General features: G+C 41.5%; 1 protein-coding gene and 1 long non-coding RNA gene across 6 annotated transcripts in view; both read right to left on the bottom strand.

Annotated features, from left to right (window-relative positions):
* Window positions 1-7814, bottom strand: part of PHF21A (PHD finger protein 21A) — a 131575-nt gene extending 123761 nt beyond the window's left edge. The window contains exon 1 of one of the 5 annotated variants that reach the window (XM_081001763.1): window positions 5109-7814. The gene's annotated coding sequence lies outside the window, so the exon portion shown is untranslated. Of the gene's footprint in view, window positions 1-4685; window positions 4850-5108 lie in introns of those variants that run through there. The other 4 variants (XM_081001762.1, XM_081001761.1, XM_081001759.1 and 1 more) reach the window with 4 other exon arrangements.
* Window positions 7815-9216: 1402 nt separating this feature from the next.
* LOC308475388 overlaps window positions 9217-14876 on the bottom strand; it is a 33444-nt gene continuing 27784 nt past the window's right edge. Inside the window, exons 2-3 of the long non-coding RNA XR_013985131.1 lie at window positions 11839-11962; window positions 9217-10024 (exon numbers count right to left, since the gene is read on the bottom strand). This is a non-coding gene — a long non-coding RNA (uncharacterized lncRNA). The remainder of the gene's footprint in view (window positions 10025-11838; window positions 11963-14876) is intronic.

The raw sequence follows: 14876 nt of genomic DNA, 5'->3' as shown, positions 1-14876 counted from the left end.
ACAATTATGACTTAATACACCATTACTACAACACTTGCCTCAAAGCTTATTTTCAGCCTCTTGAATAAACACAACAACAGCAGAATAAAATTTGCATAACAATTCTGAGGGGTTTCTCCCCCCTCACACAGTAAATAAAGAACTCATAGTAAAAAGGTACAACTCCAGTAACTTTTCACGCACTAGTATTCTTCTGCATCACACAGTTTACATGCTGGGGGGGGGGGAGTGAGCTAGATTTGTCTCTAAGATTTCCAAGGAGATGTGTAAATCAGCTGTTGCATTTTCATAGTAGCACTGTGCATTTTAATGTTTCTCAGTGTCCAGGGATATTCCATGCCATGCAGATTGACTATATGCAAAAATTTCTATATTTTTGCAGTTCAACTTCTTTTACTATTCTTTAACAGTGAAATAAGCTAAGATTTTAAGCAGGTTCTCACAGTATACAAACACATCAGCAATATCTAACTCCAGAAGTTAAAATCACAGCACCAAACAATTCTCACTTGCCATACTATTTACTGTATTTTTTGCTCTATAAGACTCACTTTTTCTCTCCTAAAAAGTAAGGGGAAATGTGTGTGCGTCTTATGGAGCGAATGCAGGCTGTACGGCTATCACAGAAGCCAGAACAGCAAGAGGGATTGCTGCTTTCCCTGTGCAGCGATCCCTCTTGCTGTTCTGGCTTCTGAGATTCAGAATATTTTTTTTCTTGTTTTCCTCCTCCAAAAACTAGGTGCGTCTTGTGGTCTGGTGCGTCTTATAGAGCGAAAAGTACGGTACTTCAAACTACAGTAAGTGGAACATATTTCTTTTAATAGTCATATTAACTGTTAACAATATTATACAAAATTGGGTAGAATTAAATTATAACCATGAAACATCTCCACATACTGCAATTCATAAATTCATTCCAATGGTAAAGTTATCCCTGTGATACTGAAGCAACTCGTTCCAGTTTCTATTCCCTGCATAGTACAAAACACAACTCTTAGTAACTGTTAGAACTATTTCCCCCATATATTAAACTGAAACAATGCAACCGTATAATTCTGGTGTGAAACAAAGAAGTATACATGAATAAAGTACTATAGAGTTTAATGTAGACCTAAGTCATGCTTAGTAGACTAAACCTACTGAAATCAGTGGGCCCAATTTATACTCCAAGCATGACTAATGTTGCAATCCTAGTCTCACTTTCCTGGAAGTAAGTCCCAGCAAATTCAATTAAAACTTACTTCTGAGTAGACTTGGTTAGGCTTGAAGTTTAAGTTTGTAGCTAACTGATAATATTTATAAAAGGCAAGCATGTCCCAAACAAAAAGATGAGAAATTGTTCCATTATCACCAATAACTTCAATATACACAGAGGCCGAGCCAGACTAAGCTGATCACTTTCAAGTTGCATTGATTTCAATGAGAGAGTTAAGCATGTGCTCAAATCACTCCCACTAAAAATCAATGAGATTTAAAAGCAATTAGCTTTGGCTAGATTGGCCCAAATAGTTTGCTGCAACTTCAGAACTTTGAGAACTATAGGAAATAAGTACTAAAATCCAACAGTGAACACTTGTTTAGCTCTAAAAGATCACTACAAATCTTAAACAGCATTTCAATATCAAGCTTGAAACACTAAACATATTACTTATAATTGCTTATAAAGGAGGAAGGTGGTACACTTGAAAAAGAAAACAAGTATGGTAAATCCTAGCCATCTCATCTGATCATTCTCTTTCCAATACAATGGGGGGGGGGGTCCCAACACTTATTACAAATACCACTTACATTTGTGCTTACGATGCAGAAGCAGTCCTGTATGCACAATTATGCATGAATACAGGCTTTTCTATTAGCAACATTTAACCTGAAAATACTTTAAATAAAGGAGGGGAGATCATCCTTGTTTTACAGCACAATCCTATGCATGTTTACTCAGGAGTAAGACCCTTTGGGTTCAACTGAGTTCCCATTTCCTGATGCCCAACTTCAAAGGCCATTATACAAAAGTGGTAAGCAGAATGGATTCCAGAGGAAGATGCTATTTTACCTTTTTCCTCATAAGCCAGAGGTGGCTAATCTGCAAACTTCTAGATATTGTTGTATTACAACTCCCATCAGTCCTGCTCATTGGCCATGCTGGCTGGGGCTGATGGGAGTTGGAGACCCCAACAACAGCTAGAGGGCCACAGGTTAGCCACCCCTGCCATAAATACTCCAGCAGGCAACGACTTGGTTTCACAGAAGTTACTGTATGAACCACAAAAACAAAACAAAACTGGAAGCTCCTGAGGAAAAAAGATGACAACAACCAGTTTCTTAAAGTATTTTTTACATGGTCCTATTTTCACTTCTACTGATTAATAGTATAGCTACTGTTGTTGAAGGGAATTCAGAAGTTAAAGAGTTGTCATCAGAGGAAAAACTGAATAAAAGATAGTAAAATCTAATTCCAAGTTTATGTGCACTGTAGTGTCCAATGATGCTGCCCCGAGAACCCCAGCCATGGAGTAGTGCTTATTAAGTACTATGTAAACCAATAGCAAGAAACTGCAGTGTGGATACACAAGTTCATAGAATATATAAAAACAAATAGGGCTCTCTCTTGCTCAGAATTATTATTAAATATCAGTATATTTAAATAAGAGGATTATAGGGAAGAAAGTCATTTCTTGAAAAGCTATTTAAACAAGTCTCTACGTTAAAAATTTAAAGTATATTCAATGGAGTATACTACTGTCAAGGTTAAAGATCTACAAGGTTACACCCACATTAACCCCACATTTTCAGCTATATCACAAAAGTACCTAATAATGTTGACCTTCAGTGATTATTATTATTTAGCTAAACAGCATAATATCAAAAAACTTTTTCAACCCTATTTAACCTTATTTTTCATTGGGGGGGAGATTATTACTGCAGCATTTACCCGTTGTAGAGAAAATTTAAAAATAGCACCCAGTTTTAGTGCTTGCTACATGTAAAGGAAGTTGTCACAAAGTAAAACTTAACATTGAAGTGTCAAGGGAAATTATAAATTAAATATAAACAAGGATATGGAAGTTGGCCCCTAAAATTCTTACATCCCTAAACTCTTCCAATTGAAAAGCAACTTACTTCCAAATAATGCTGCTATCCTAAGAACTTCTAAGCAAAACAGGTTTAGGACTGACGAAGTGATAAAATCTTGGACCATGATGATATTCTGCTAGTATCACAGTGAAGGATTTTGAAAGTTGTTTGTTGAAAATGCCTTTCTGTAGTTCCTTTCCTTTTATTCCTTTAAAAGGAACTTTCCTATGGAGTTATTTCAGCAGACATGAGCAGCAGCTTCTCCCCAAGTATTGTAATAATAAGTGTCTTGCTGTGATTAACATGATCAAGTGCGCTAATTTCAAGCCCAGTATTAATCAATGGAGAAATATAGTGCTTAACTATCATTACTGTACTATGCTATAAGTAACCTACATCAGACTATTTTCTATATGCAGATATTTTATATTGCAACTTTCATTTTAAAAAGTCACATCCCTGTTGGAAATAGAGCTGAAAAGTCTGGTCACGGAAGCAAAATCCATGTTCAAGTACACAGGCCTGAACAAGTATCAATCCACTACAACTTTACAAATGGCCCACTGAAGTTTAATCACATACAATAAACAATACAAAGAAATTATGCACCTTGGTCCAAACGGCATTTACTTTGGAGTATAACCCACTGATTTTACTGGTGCTTATCTGTAAGTGTGTGCATAGTCTGAGTTGACATTTTAAAAATACAGCATGTAATTTAAATACAGTAGCATCCTCCTACCTATCAAAACAACCTCCTTGCCACCTGCAAGCATCCCCAACCAAATAACCAAAAAGTGGCCAATACATACTTATACTGTATCTCAAATAGTGCAAAGCCATGAGTGAGTGGGATTGATCTAATCCCCCCACGACAAAAAAGTCTAACAATGCAATCTTGAAGGCACCAGCCACACTGCAAATATTATTTTTTTTGGGGGGGGGGGTAGGGATCCCATCAGAATAACAAAGAAGCAAACAGAAAAGTAAGGAGATCCACAATCAAAGGGGGACTAGACCAAATGGCAGTCCCACATACAACCTCACTCTTCCTACATAACACACGCAGAAATGGAAGAGGAGGAAAAAAAGAAGGTACACATCTCCAGTCACTGCAAACATGTGCCAGAGTAGGAGTGTGAAATCCCAAAGGTGTCCTTGCACCGAGCTTTGTATCCGTGCAGCAAGGGCTGCCCCAGGGTGAGGGGGGCAAGAGAGACTTCAGAATAACAAGTTGCTGAAGAAACGGAATTTTCCCAGCACTACTCGGGCCACCAAGACAAATTAAAGGCGAAGAAGAAGACGAAGACGACGAAGAAGGGAGGCGGAAAAAAACCGCCGCCGCCGCAGCAGCAGCTTTACTACGAATCCTCAATCATCAAAGCAGCATCATTTCCAAGATAATAAAACTTCCCCCAGCAGCATCACAGAGGAAAATCAGCCCAACACACACAAAAGGGCCTGGAAATAATCATCCCGAGGAAAACCAGAAGGGATGGGAGAAATCACCCCTCCCCGCCAATGTGTCATCTCCTTCTCCCCCCTCCCTCCCTACTCCAATGTGTCACCTACTCCCTCCCGCTCCTCCACCCCCTCCTCGCTCAGAAACTTACTTCAATCCTTACAGGTGACAGAGAAAGGACATGCCCCCTTCCCGCATCTCGCGCCTATAGATCTATACAGATCTACATCTATATATCTGTTGGTGCGTGGGGGGGGGGGCGAATTAAACTGAAGTTGTTGCTCCTTATCTCCAAGTTGGCTCGGGAGTCTGATGGTGGACTTTACACCCCGTCGTCGTCGTCGTCGTCGCCCTCCAAACCTACCCTTTCCTATCCCCCCCACCCCTACCCGCCAAACTCCCTGAGAAAGACAACAAGGCACAAGACGGGGAGGGGGGAGGGGGGAGGGGGGAGACCAGCACTACTTGGGGGGGGGGGGAGAGAGAGAGAGAGAGAGAAGCAGAAGAGAAAGAAAGAACAGAGCGGAGAAAACAGGGAGGTGGAGGAGAGAATCCAAAAGGTGGGATACTACACCCTGCTGGTGGTGGTGATGTTGCTGCTGCCGCTGCCGTCTGGCCGGGCCCCCCCTGGCAGGACCTCTCTTGGAGGGGGGGAGACTCCTCTTCATAGGGAGAAGAAGGTTGTGCAGCTGCTCCTCCGGGCCTCCCTGTCCCCCTCTTCTCGGCTCCTCTCCTCCTCCTCCTCCTCCTCCTCCTCCTCCTCTCACTTTCTTTAATCTAAGCTGGGAGTGGAAGATGGTTGGTTGGCTGGTTGCTCCCTTTTCCTCCACCTCCTCCTCCTCCTCCTCCTGCTCCTGCTTTTCCTCTTCTCCCTCTCCTCTGAGGGGTCCTGTTCCTTCCCCTCTCCCCGGGGGGCTCCTCCTGCAGCAGGGAGGAGGGGGCGGGCAGGAAGAAAGGAACGAGGCAGAAGAGGCGCAGGAGAAGAGAAACTGTGACACAAAAACAAGCCGAGAAGCTGAACTCTTCTTCAATCCCATTCACCCGGCCCGGCCGCAGCACCCGCACGCCTGGATCACTCCGCCACCGGCCTCCCTTCGCTTTCCTTTCCTTTGCTTTCGCCTGGCCTGCCGGAGGCGCGCGCTCCCGACTCGAGGCTCGCGCGCGCCCCCGACACAACTCCCCTCTCTCTCTCTCTCTCGCTATCTCCCTCCCTCACACACACACACACACACACACACAGCTACTCCGGCCGCTCTCCGGAGCGAGCGGGCGGGGGGGGGGAGGAGAAGACGAGGGAGGGGACAAAAGCGGAGGGGGCAGCGGGCTCCCCCTTCCCTCTCCCCCCACCCCTCTCCCCCTATGAGTGAGGGAGGAGGGGCGGCCGGCCTCCTCGGGAGGAGGAGGGGTCGCCTCAAGGCTCCTCCTGAGGGACTACTTGACGTGTCGGTGCAGCGAATTTATTTCCCTTTGCCTAAGGAACGGGCTGTGCTGCGGCACCCATTGCCTAGGGAAAAAACCCGGATGTAAAGTGAGTGAAACTAAAGTAGAGTGAAGTAGGGCAGCAAACTCTAGTAGAGCGGCAGCGGCAGCGGCGGCAGGGAAGGATCGTGCACCGGAGCCAGCGGGGAAGGGAGGGAGGGAGGGATCGTGCACTGGGGCAGGCGGCGGCGGCGAGAAGAAACAACCAGAAGCGCCAGCATCTTCTTTTTTCCCTCCCCTAATGCAAGTGGCTCTGCGCAGGAAGCGGATACACCGAGGAATGAGGGAGAAACACACGGCCAAGCATCCTCGCTTGCTCACTGCACTCCTCCTCCCCCCCCCACCCCGCCCCACTGCAAAGGATTCTGCACAGGAAGCGAATGCACCAGGGCAAAAGCGAGAGAGAAAACACCACGCCAACAACAAAAGGAGCACGCAGTGTTCTTTCACAAACATTCTCTTTCCCCCATTTGCAAAAAAAAAAAAAAAAAAAAAAGATTCTGCACAGGAAGTTGATGCGCCAAGGGCAGGAGTGAAAACATGAATAATCGCCCCGATTGCAAAGGGGCTTTGCACAGGAAGTTGATGCACCAAAGCAGCGGCTGCACAAGCATCCTTAGCCCTAACGTCGGGGATTCTGCACAGGAAGCTGACATACCGGAGGAGGGAAAGGGGTGTGAGAGGGAACAAGAAGCATCACCATCCCAAAGCGAGGAGCTTTGCACAGGAAGTTGATGCAACAGGGCAGCAAGGGCTCCGGGGGTGGGGGCAGCAGAACGGGACGCCACAAAAATAACTATACATACAACATCCTAACAATGGAAAGAGCTCCCTTTGCACAGCAAGGTTTCAGTGCTACACTCACCTACTTGTAAGCAGATGTGACGGGATTTAATGGGGCTTACTACTGGGTAAACATATTTAGGAGAGTGGCATAAATCAGAGCACAGGGTGGGGACATGAGCGACATCTCGACAAATACAACGTTCTTTGCTAATGTACCAAAGAAGAGGCACATCAATCACAACAGCATCTTAGGCACAGCTAACGTGGCGTAGTCTCTCATCCAAAAGAATTACTACACACTTACTTAGATGCATGACAAATTCTACTTTATCCACTCATGTTTTGATTTTTCTTAATACTATTACAATACCTAGCTTTAAAAAAAAGTTTTATTGTACTTTATGGTGCCATTTGTATTCATAGGCTCCCATAGAAAATCCACCCTCCAGGTGCCTGTAAATTAAAAAGTTTTATAAAATTAAATTAATAGAAAGTTAAAACTTTCTAAGTTACCTTAGATATGCCAAGTCTGACATCCCACTGATATGGTAATGTTCTTCAAAAAATTGTTAGTGAGATAAAATACATAGGATTTCTTTTGCTGTAACTTAAAGGTTAATAAGCATAATTTTAAAAGGACCATACAATATAATTATATTTTAAATTAGTTGCTTAAAGACCCATTTTAATAAGATTGTAAAACTAATAACACTCTCCTAAACATGTTTGAAACAATCCAATCAAGGGAAATCCATGGGATTTAAGAGAGTTGCAACTGTTTCTATGCCATTGTTTTGAATGGGACATACTCATACTTAATTATTGTCAAATAACTGGCAGTATAAGCAGAACTGACTTCCAAGCAAGTGTAACTAGACTCCTGCTGTAAGATACAGTATCTTCTTTTGCTTTTTTGGTTGCAGATATGTGTTGACTTGATCGTGCAATTAATAGTTCAGAAAATTACATCAATAGAAAACTAAAACTCAAAGGTGCACGCACTATGCAAAGTCTGCTGAAGTAAAGTTCTTTTAAAGTTTATGTGCTATAGGGAATTGTGATGACACATGCATATATATATATATATATATTTGCTGTACCTAACAAATGAATAAACATAGCTTTAAATCAGCCATGCAATACTTGTATTATTATTATTTATATTGTATACTGCCCTACATCTGTAGATTTCAGGGCAATTCACAACATAAAACAACAATATAAAAAACACAAAATCCATAATAAAAAAACCAACAGCAAAAGAAACCAAAAAGTTGTATAGCTGTGATGACTATATTCAACCACTAAGAATAGAACCAATATGCCTTTGAATAGTAGCTTTGGGTACCAACTATGGAAGAGGGCGGTTCTCTTCATGCTACCTAGAGGTACTTTTCAATGTACATCTGGTTGGCCGCAGTGAGAACAGGATGCTGCACTCACTGGGTTTTGGGCCTGATTTGGCAGTGTTCTTATTTTCTTATCTGGTTGACCACTGAGCAGCAGAACTGCTCTTATCTTCATTCTGGAGTAGGGAGGAATTTTATACAACTGGCCATAGATATGCAATATCATAGGTATACAATATTTACAGAGACATTCACAGTTCATTTATGTTTTCAATAAGTGTGTGTGTCTATATGAAGAAATTTATAGGGCTGGATCCCAAAGATCTTTCCAGGCAATGGCTAGAATCCAAAGACTCCAGCTAGTTCTGTGTGCCAAGAGTTCTTCGGATCTGTGCTTACTGAAAAACAACAGCATTGCTGTATGGCAAGAAATGCTTGAAGGAGTTGTAAAAGCAGATTGTGGTATGACACAAGATCTGTTTAAAGACACACACACACACACACACACACACACACAAATTGTTGGGTGGGTGTGAGCAGATGAATTAGCCTAAAGCAGCCTATTAGAATAGTTCCTACCTAATTATTTACCTTTCCCCATCATTTTCTCCGCTATGCTTGCACCTGCTTCTACATTGTCCCCATGCCGCAGAACTTCTAAAATAAAATGGGAGCCTTTGTGGGCCAAATATAGAAAAGAATCTGCTATTTTTCAAGAAAAAGAGATTCTTGAACTCACCATGAACGCCTTCCTTGTTTTCTTATAATGGCAATGGTGCCCACCTGAGAGGTGCCAGAACTGAGTTCCAGTGAGTTCCAGCTGAAAAAAAAGGCCCTGAAAAAAAGATGTGGTAGTTGTGCAGGAGGTAGAGTTGTACATTGTCATAGACAATATTCACAAATAAGCCTACAGGATTCCTGAGCCCAAAGTAGAGCCACATTCTTCATGGCAATTTAACCTACTAAGGGGAAAGAGTTATGTTTTCTGAAATACATTGCTATATGAGTTCTTGGGAAATGGCAGTACCTCAGCATAATAAGCACTATTTCAAGCAAAAATTTCTGGAATGGGATTTATTTATTGCATGGGGGGGGGGGGGAAGAAATAATTTTTTAGCTACTATGGAAGAGTCCATATTAGTGTGTTGCAGCAAAAACATCAGTGCCTTGTAGCACTTTAAGTACTAATAAATGTATTATAATATGAGCCTAAGGCATCCAAACATGATCTAAATTTGTTAAACTTGTAAGATGCCACAAGAGTAATTATTATCTATAAAAATCTTGATATATGTCACTTTAGAGCGAACATACTTAAAATGGAGGCTCTTTTGAACCTAGACAATATTGTAAAACATGTAATTCTAATGTCTGGTGATGTCCGTCCAGGTTTGCAGATATATATGCCAGCGCATGTAGAAATGGAGGAGAAATTAGATTCAGTTCACATTTAAACTTACATAATTCACACTTTCCAAAACAATATGTGAACTGAAACACAACCATCTTCCAAAATCCACACTTTTCACAATTTTGCCGTACATTGGTCCAGCCAAGCAATGTGCACAAATATGCACATATTAGGGCAAAGTGTGCATATAAGTGCACATATTGGTGAGAATAATATATAAAATCATTGTATTAGGGGAAATTGCTTGCAAAATGTCTTTATCTGTCACAACTGCATGCAATAAGGTGTTTATTAGGAGAAATTTGAACTAAAATGCTGAAGAATTTTCACATGGATTTTTTCAAAAAGCAAACTTCTGCAAAAAATAAATAAATATGGAAATCTGAATTTAAGATTGGAAAAAGGAGAAAGAGAACAAAAAATTGACAGATTTGTCCATCCCTCGTGGTCAGGATCCAAAGAACCCTGTAAATGAATAAAAGGGAAGGGTTGCAAATCTTACTGAATTGAATCATATTCCCCCAATTCACAGGACCAGATTTTTGCAATGGGCAGCCCCACTGTGCAGTTAAACTACTTATGTGATCCTTTGACCATCGTTCATTTATTCATTTTTATCAAATTGCAGTTCATAACATGGAAACATTTTTAATATATACTTTTAACACATACTTAGATCTCTAGAATACGGAGCACACTGTAGGCAATAGTATTTGCAAACCTAGCCTTGTTGCATCTTGAGAAGCAACAGTAATTTTGGCATTCTGATACCTGAACTGTGTTTCTCTTAACTGAGAAGAGTAAAACTGTACATTGGGACTGCAGCAGTAAACTTCACCAAGTTTTTGCGAGTTTAGGGCTTCTGTGTAATGACTATAGATGTTGCAAGAAGCCAACATGAACTCATGGCTAAATTGTGAAACTACAGTTATAATGCAGTCATGATGAGTAATGGATGAGAGTAATTTGATAGCAGTACACATTTTATAACCAGAGTTCTTCTGTAACTGTTTTAAACAGGGAAGTCTTACAGCATCCTATGAGACTATCCCTTACAGAGATTGCATGTATATTGGTTCAGTTTTGTGTATCACAATTACTGACTGTCCAGTAAGTGTGGGGGTAGAGCCGGAATGACCCCCAAAGTATCTACGATCTGGCTGTTGGAGTATACAGCTTTGTGCTTTTTATTTTGGCAAGGCTTTGCCAATTAATTAATTTAAAGGTTTTGTTTATGTGAACAATCCATATTCTACCACCATCATATTTTGACAAGTGGAGGAAAATTACTCAGGTTGCTTCCTACGTAATCCTTTACAAATTAATAAAATGTATCTTTTTACATTTTTCTTTTTGCATTATCTCTTGCCAGAATTTCTGTAGTAGTTTAAACATAGAATCTACAATGCTATGATACATTTGGAAATAAACTATACTTAATAAAAGTGCAAAATTCGCATGTTCCCTTAGTCATGGATGCTTCATTCGCAATGGGATTTTCCAAGGAATGTAAGGTCACAATTTTCTCATCATTTGATTTTCATTTAACCTATTTATTGGTAATGGGACTTTTCTAAGATAAATAATGTGAAGAATAGAGCCAGAGAATGTCAGCCTAGGAATGTAATTTGAGCCTGCAGTCCTCAGCACACTAACTTGGAGGTTGAATTTATTGGGACTTACTTCTGAGTAAACATACTTAGGATTGTAGTGTTAATCATGCTTGCTTGGCAGTAAACAATTCTAAGATCAGAAGGCATGATCACCTACTTAATGGGTTGAATTTCAAGCATATATATTTAAAATTGCAAGGCTAGAGAATTAAATGGTAATTCCCACAAGGCTCCAACCTGGAATTAAGTCTCATCGACTTCAGTGATAAAAACATAAGGTTAGCAGAATAAGGGTGCATGTGTCCTGAAGTCTGCAGCATAAAAAAAAATCCCATTTGTGCAAACAAGCAAACCCTTTCCAGCTGTAAGAGCTATTTGGCATCTTGACCATCCACTGCTATCAGTGCACATTGTGGGGGCCAAGAGACTCTGAAGGTCAGGCTAATTGAACTTTTGTAGCTTGTTTCCCAACATAATGTTGCGAGTCATGCTGTCCCTTCTTATGCAATGTGGCCCTCCTTTCAGGCTTTGATATAATTTATTTCTTCTGGAGCTTGCAATGAAAACCAAAAGCAGGATGGGGCCTGCAAACACTTCCTTGGGAGTCTGGGCAAGAAAAGCTGAAAAACAGCAGGGGTTTGTTTGTTTGTTTGTTTGTTTGCTTACTTGCTTTCGCTAACAGAAGTTGTAAACCTTTTCTGGTGCAGAAGCAGTTTTTTCAGCACATCATTCTGTTGTTGATTTGGATCAGGACTTTCTGCTATGTTTGCCTGTGCCCCTACCACTCAGCCTGTGAATAAACAGAGGCGGCCAGTTTACTCAGTGTTAGATACTATCGATATATCATTTTCATATAATTTTCTCTTAAACCATAGTATGCTGTAAATTTTATATCCCTATTCCACAATCGTTCCCATGCTGGATGATGGAAGTTTTGGTCTAACAACTTCTGGAAAGCCAAAGGTTACCCACCCCAACTCAAGTCATTCTTCAGTTCTCCACTACCACCAGAGATTAGGCATGTTTTTACTCAATAGATAATCTTTTTGGTTGTGGTTTACGTACGCAAACTTCCCTGAGAGTTTTACCTGGCATCTACGCTTACATATTTCTGGTTTCATGTGAGCATTAGATGCCTAGCTAAACAGAAATGTTTGGAAAATCAATAATGAGGGAGACAAATAGACCTCTACAGGGAGGGCATTCCCTTACAAATGGGGAACCATCACTGAAAAGGCTCCATTATGGGTCAGCAATGCCAACCAGGCAGACCCTAGTGATGGTGCCACCACAGCCAAGGCTTCACCTGCCAATCACAGGGTTGAATTGACACTCAGCTGCTGTCAGTCCTGGCCCCCTAAAGAGTGTGCCTGAATTACAGTGGTACCTCGGGTTACAAACGCTTCAGGTTACAGACGCTTCAGGTTACAGACTCCGCTAACCCAGAAATAGTACCTCGGGTTAAGAACTTTGCTTCAGGATGAGAACAGACATCGCGTGGCAGCGCGGCGGCGGCAGTGGGAGACCCCATTAGCTAAAGTAGTATCTCAGGTTAAGAACAGTTTCAGGTTAAGAACGGACCTCCAGAACGAATTAAGTTCTTAACCTGAGGTACCACTGTATACAAATGTTATGTGCACCTATAATTTGGAACAGAGGTGCCAGGATGAACAACATAAGTTTTTCTTTTCTTTCCATACATGATAGTTGAACACAGTATTGTATAATAATAATAATAATAATAATAATAATAATAATAATAATTTATTATTTATACCCTGCCCATCGGGCTGAGTTTCCCCAGCCACTCTGGGCGGCTCCCAACCAAGTGTTAAAAACAGTACAGCATTAAATATTAAAAACTTCCCTGAACAGGGCTGCCTTAAGATGTCTTCTGAATGTCAGGTAGTTGTTTATCTCTTTGACATCTGATGGGAGGGCGTTCCACAGGGTGGGCGCCACTACCTAGAAGGCCCTCTGTCTGGTTCAGTTATTTTCTGGGTTTTCATCCCCATTGTACTTCTGTTAATTTTTTAAAATTTTTATATGCATTTATCACTTATCACTTTTACTGTATTTTCTATGTGTCCATATCAGTGAAAATACTACTACTACTACTAATAATAATAATAATAATAGGACCTGGGACAGGAGCAACTGTGTGTCAGGTACCAATGACAGAATCTAATTTTTATTTCTTTTATCCCACTGCTGTCTCTTATGATGTGGTTTTTTTATTGTAATGCTTTAAACATTGGGCGATATCCAATGCTCTCATTCTGCTAGCACCAGGGGTGTGTGCCCTAGGACAATGGAACTTCTCTCTCCTCTCCCCTTTAACTTTCTACATGATGTCAAAATCAGCTCTGGGGGGTTGGAGGACTCTCGAGAGGAGAGCATGCCAGCTGAAGGCAATTTATGAATTTGAATTAGCTGCGACTTTTTGTTGTTGTCTACAAGTCTCTATTAAAGATAATAGGCACCCAAGCTGTCCATGGCACCATACATAGCTGCGATCCGGGAGAATCACCAATATGCCCATCTTCAGGGGACATGCAAGCTGAACCATAGCTGTCAACGTTTTCCTTTTTTTAAGGGAAATGCCCTTATTCCGAATAGGATTCCTTGCAAGAAAAGGGAAAAGTTGACAGCTATGAGCTGAACTGAGATGACAGTTTCTCTAGAGTACAGTGGTACCTCGGGTTACAAACACTTTGGGTTACAGACTCCGCTAACCCAGAAGTAGCACTTTGGGTTAAGAACTTTACCTCAGGATGAGAACAGAAATCGCACTGCAGCGGCGCAGCAGCAGCAGGAGGCCCCATTAGCTAAAGTGGTACCTCAGGTTAAGAATGGTTTCAGGTTAAGAACAGACCTCTGGAACTAATTAAGTTTGTTACCAGAGGTACGACTGTACTGGAGCCCAGGAACTTTTAGGCTGCGCTTCTATCCCCACTCCCTGAGAGTAAGCGCATTGAACCGAATAGAACTTACTTTTGAGAAGCCAATAATAGGTACTGTAAACCAACATATGAACGTAGGAAGTTGCCTTATACAAAGTCAGAGGAGTACTGACTGCCAGCAACTCTCCAGAATTTCAGGTAGAAGTCCGTTCCAGCTCTATCTGGAATTCCTGCAAACTGAACCTGAGACCTTTTGCATGTAAAGTGTATGACGAAAAGGACATTTAAGGAACAAGAGATTGGAGAAGACCAGTGACTGATTCAAGTGACTAAAGCCCCACTTGCATTTAAAGCAGTAGCATACCACTTTAAGTCATAAGATCTTAGGGTGGTTCACAGAATAAAATACAGGATAAAAACAAGTAAACATGTAAAGCAAAACAGCAAAACAATAACCCCCCTTCCCAGTCATGCCTTCCCCCCCAAGCATACCGGGAACTGTAGTTTGTTCCCATAGTACTGAGTGTTAGAAGGCCTCTTTGCCCTCCTCAGAGCTACGTTTCCCTGGTTGTTCAACTATTCTGGGAACTGTAGTTCTATGTGGGGAACTGGGTTCTAACAGCTCCCAGCACCTTTAACAAACTATATTTCCCAGGATTCTTTAGGGCAGGCTTCCTCAACCTTGGCCCTCCAGATGTTTTGAGACTACGATTCCCATCATCCCCGACCACTGGTCCTGCTAGCTAGGGATCATGGGAGTTGTAGGCCAAAAAATATATGGTGGGCCGAGGTTGAGGAAGC

This window comes from Podarcis pityusensis (genome assembly GCF_964106645.2).
Source record: "Podarcis pityusensis genome assembly, chromosome: 1".
NCBI classification, from domain to species: Eukaryota; Metazoa; Chordata; class Lepidosauria; order Squamata; family Lacertidae; genus Podarcis; species Podarcis pityusensis.
This window is presented reverse-complemented; position numbering and strand designations above follow the sequence as displayed.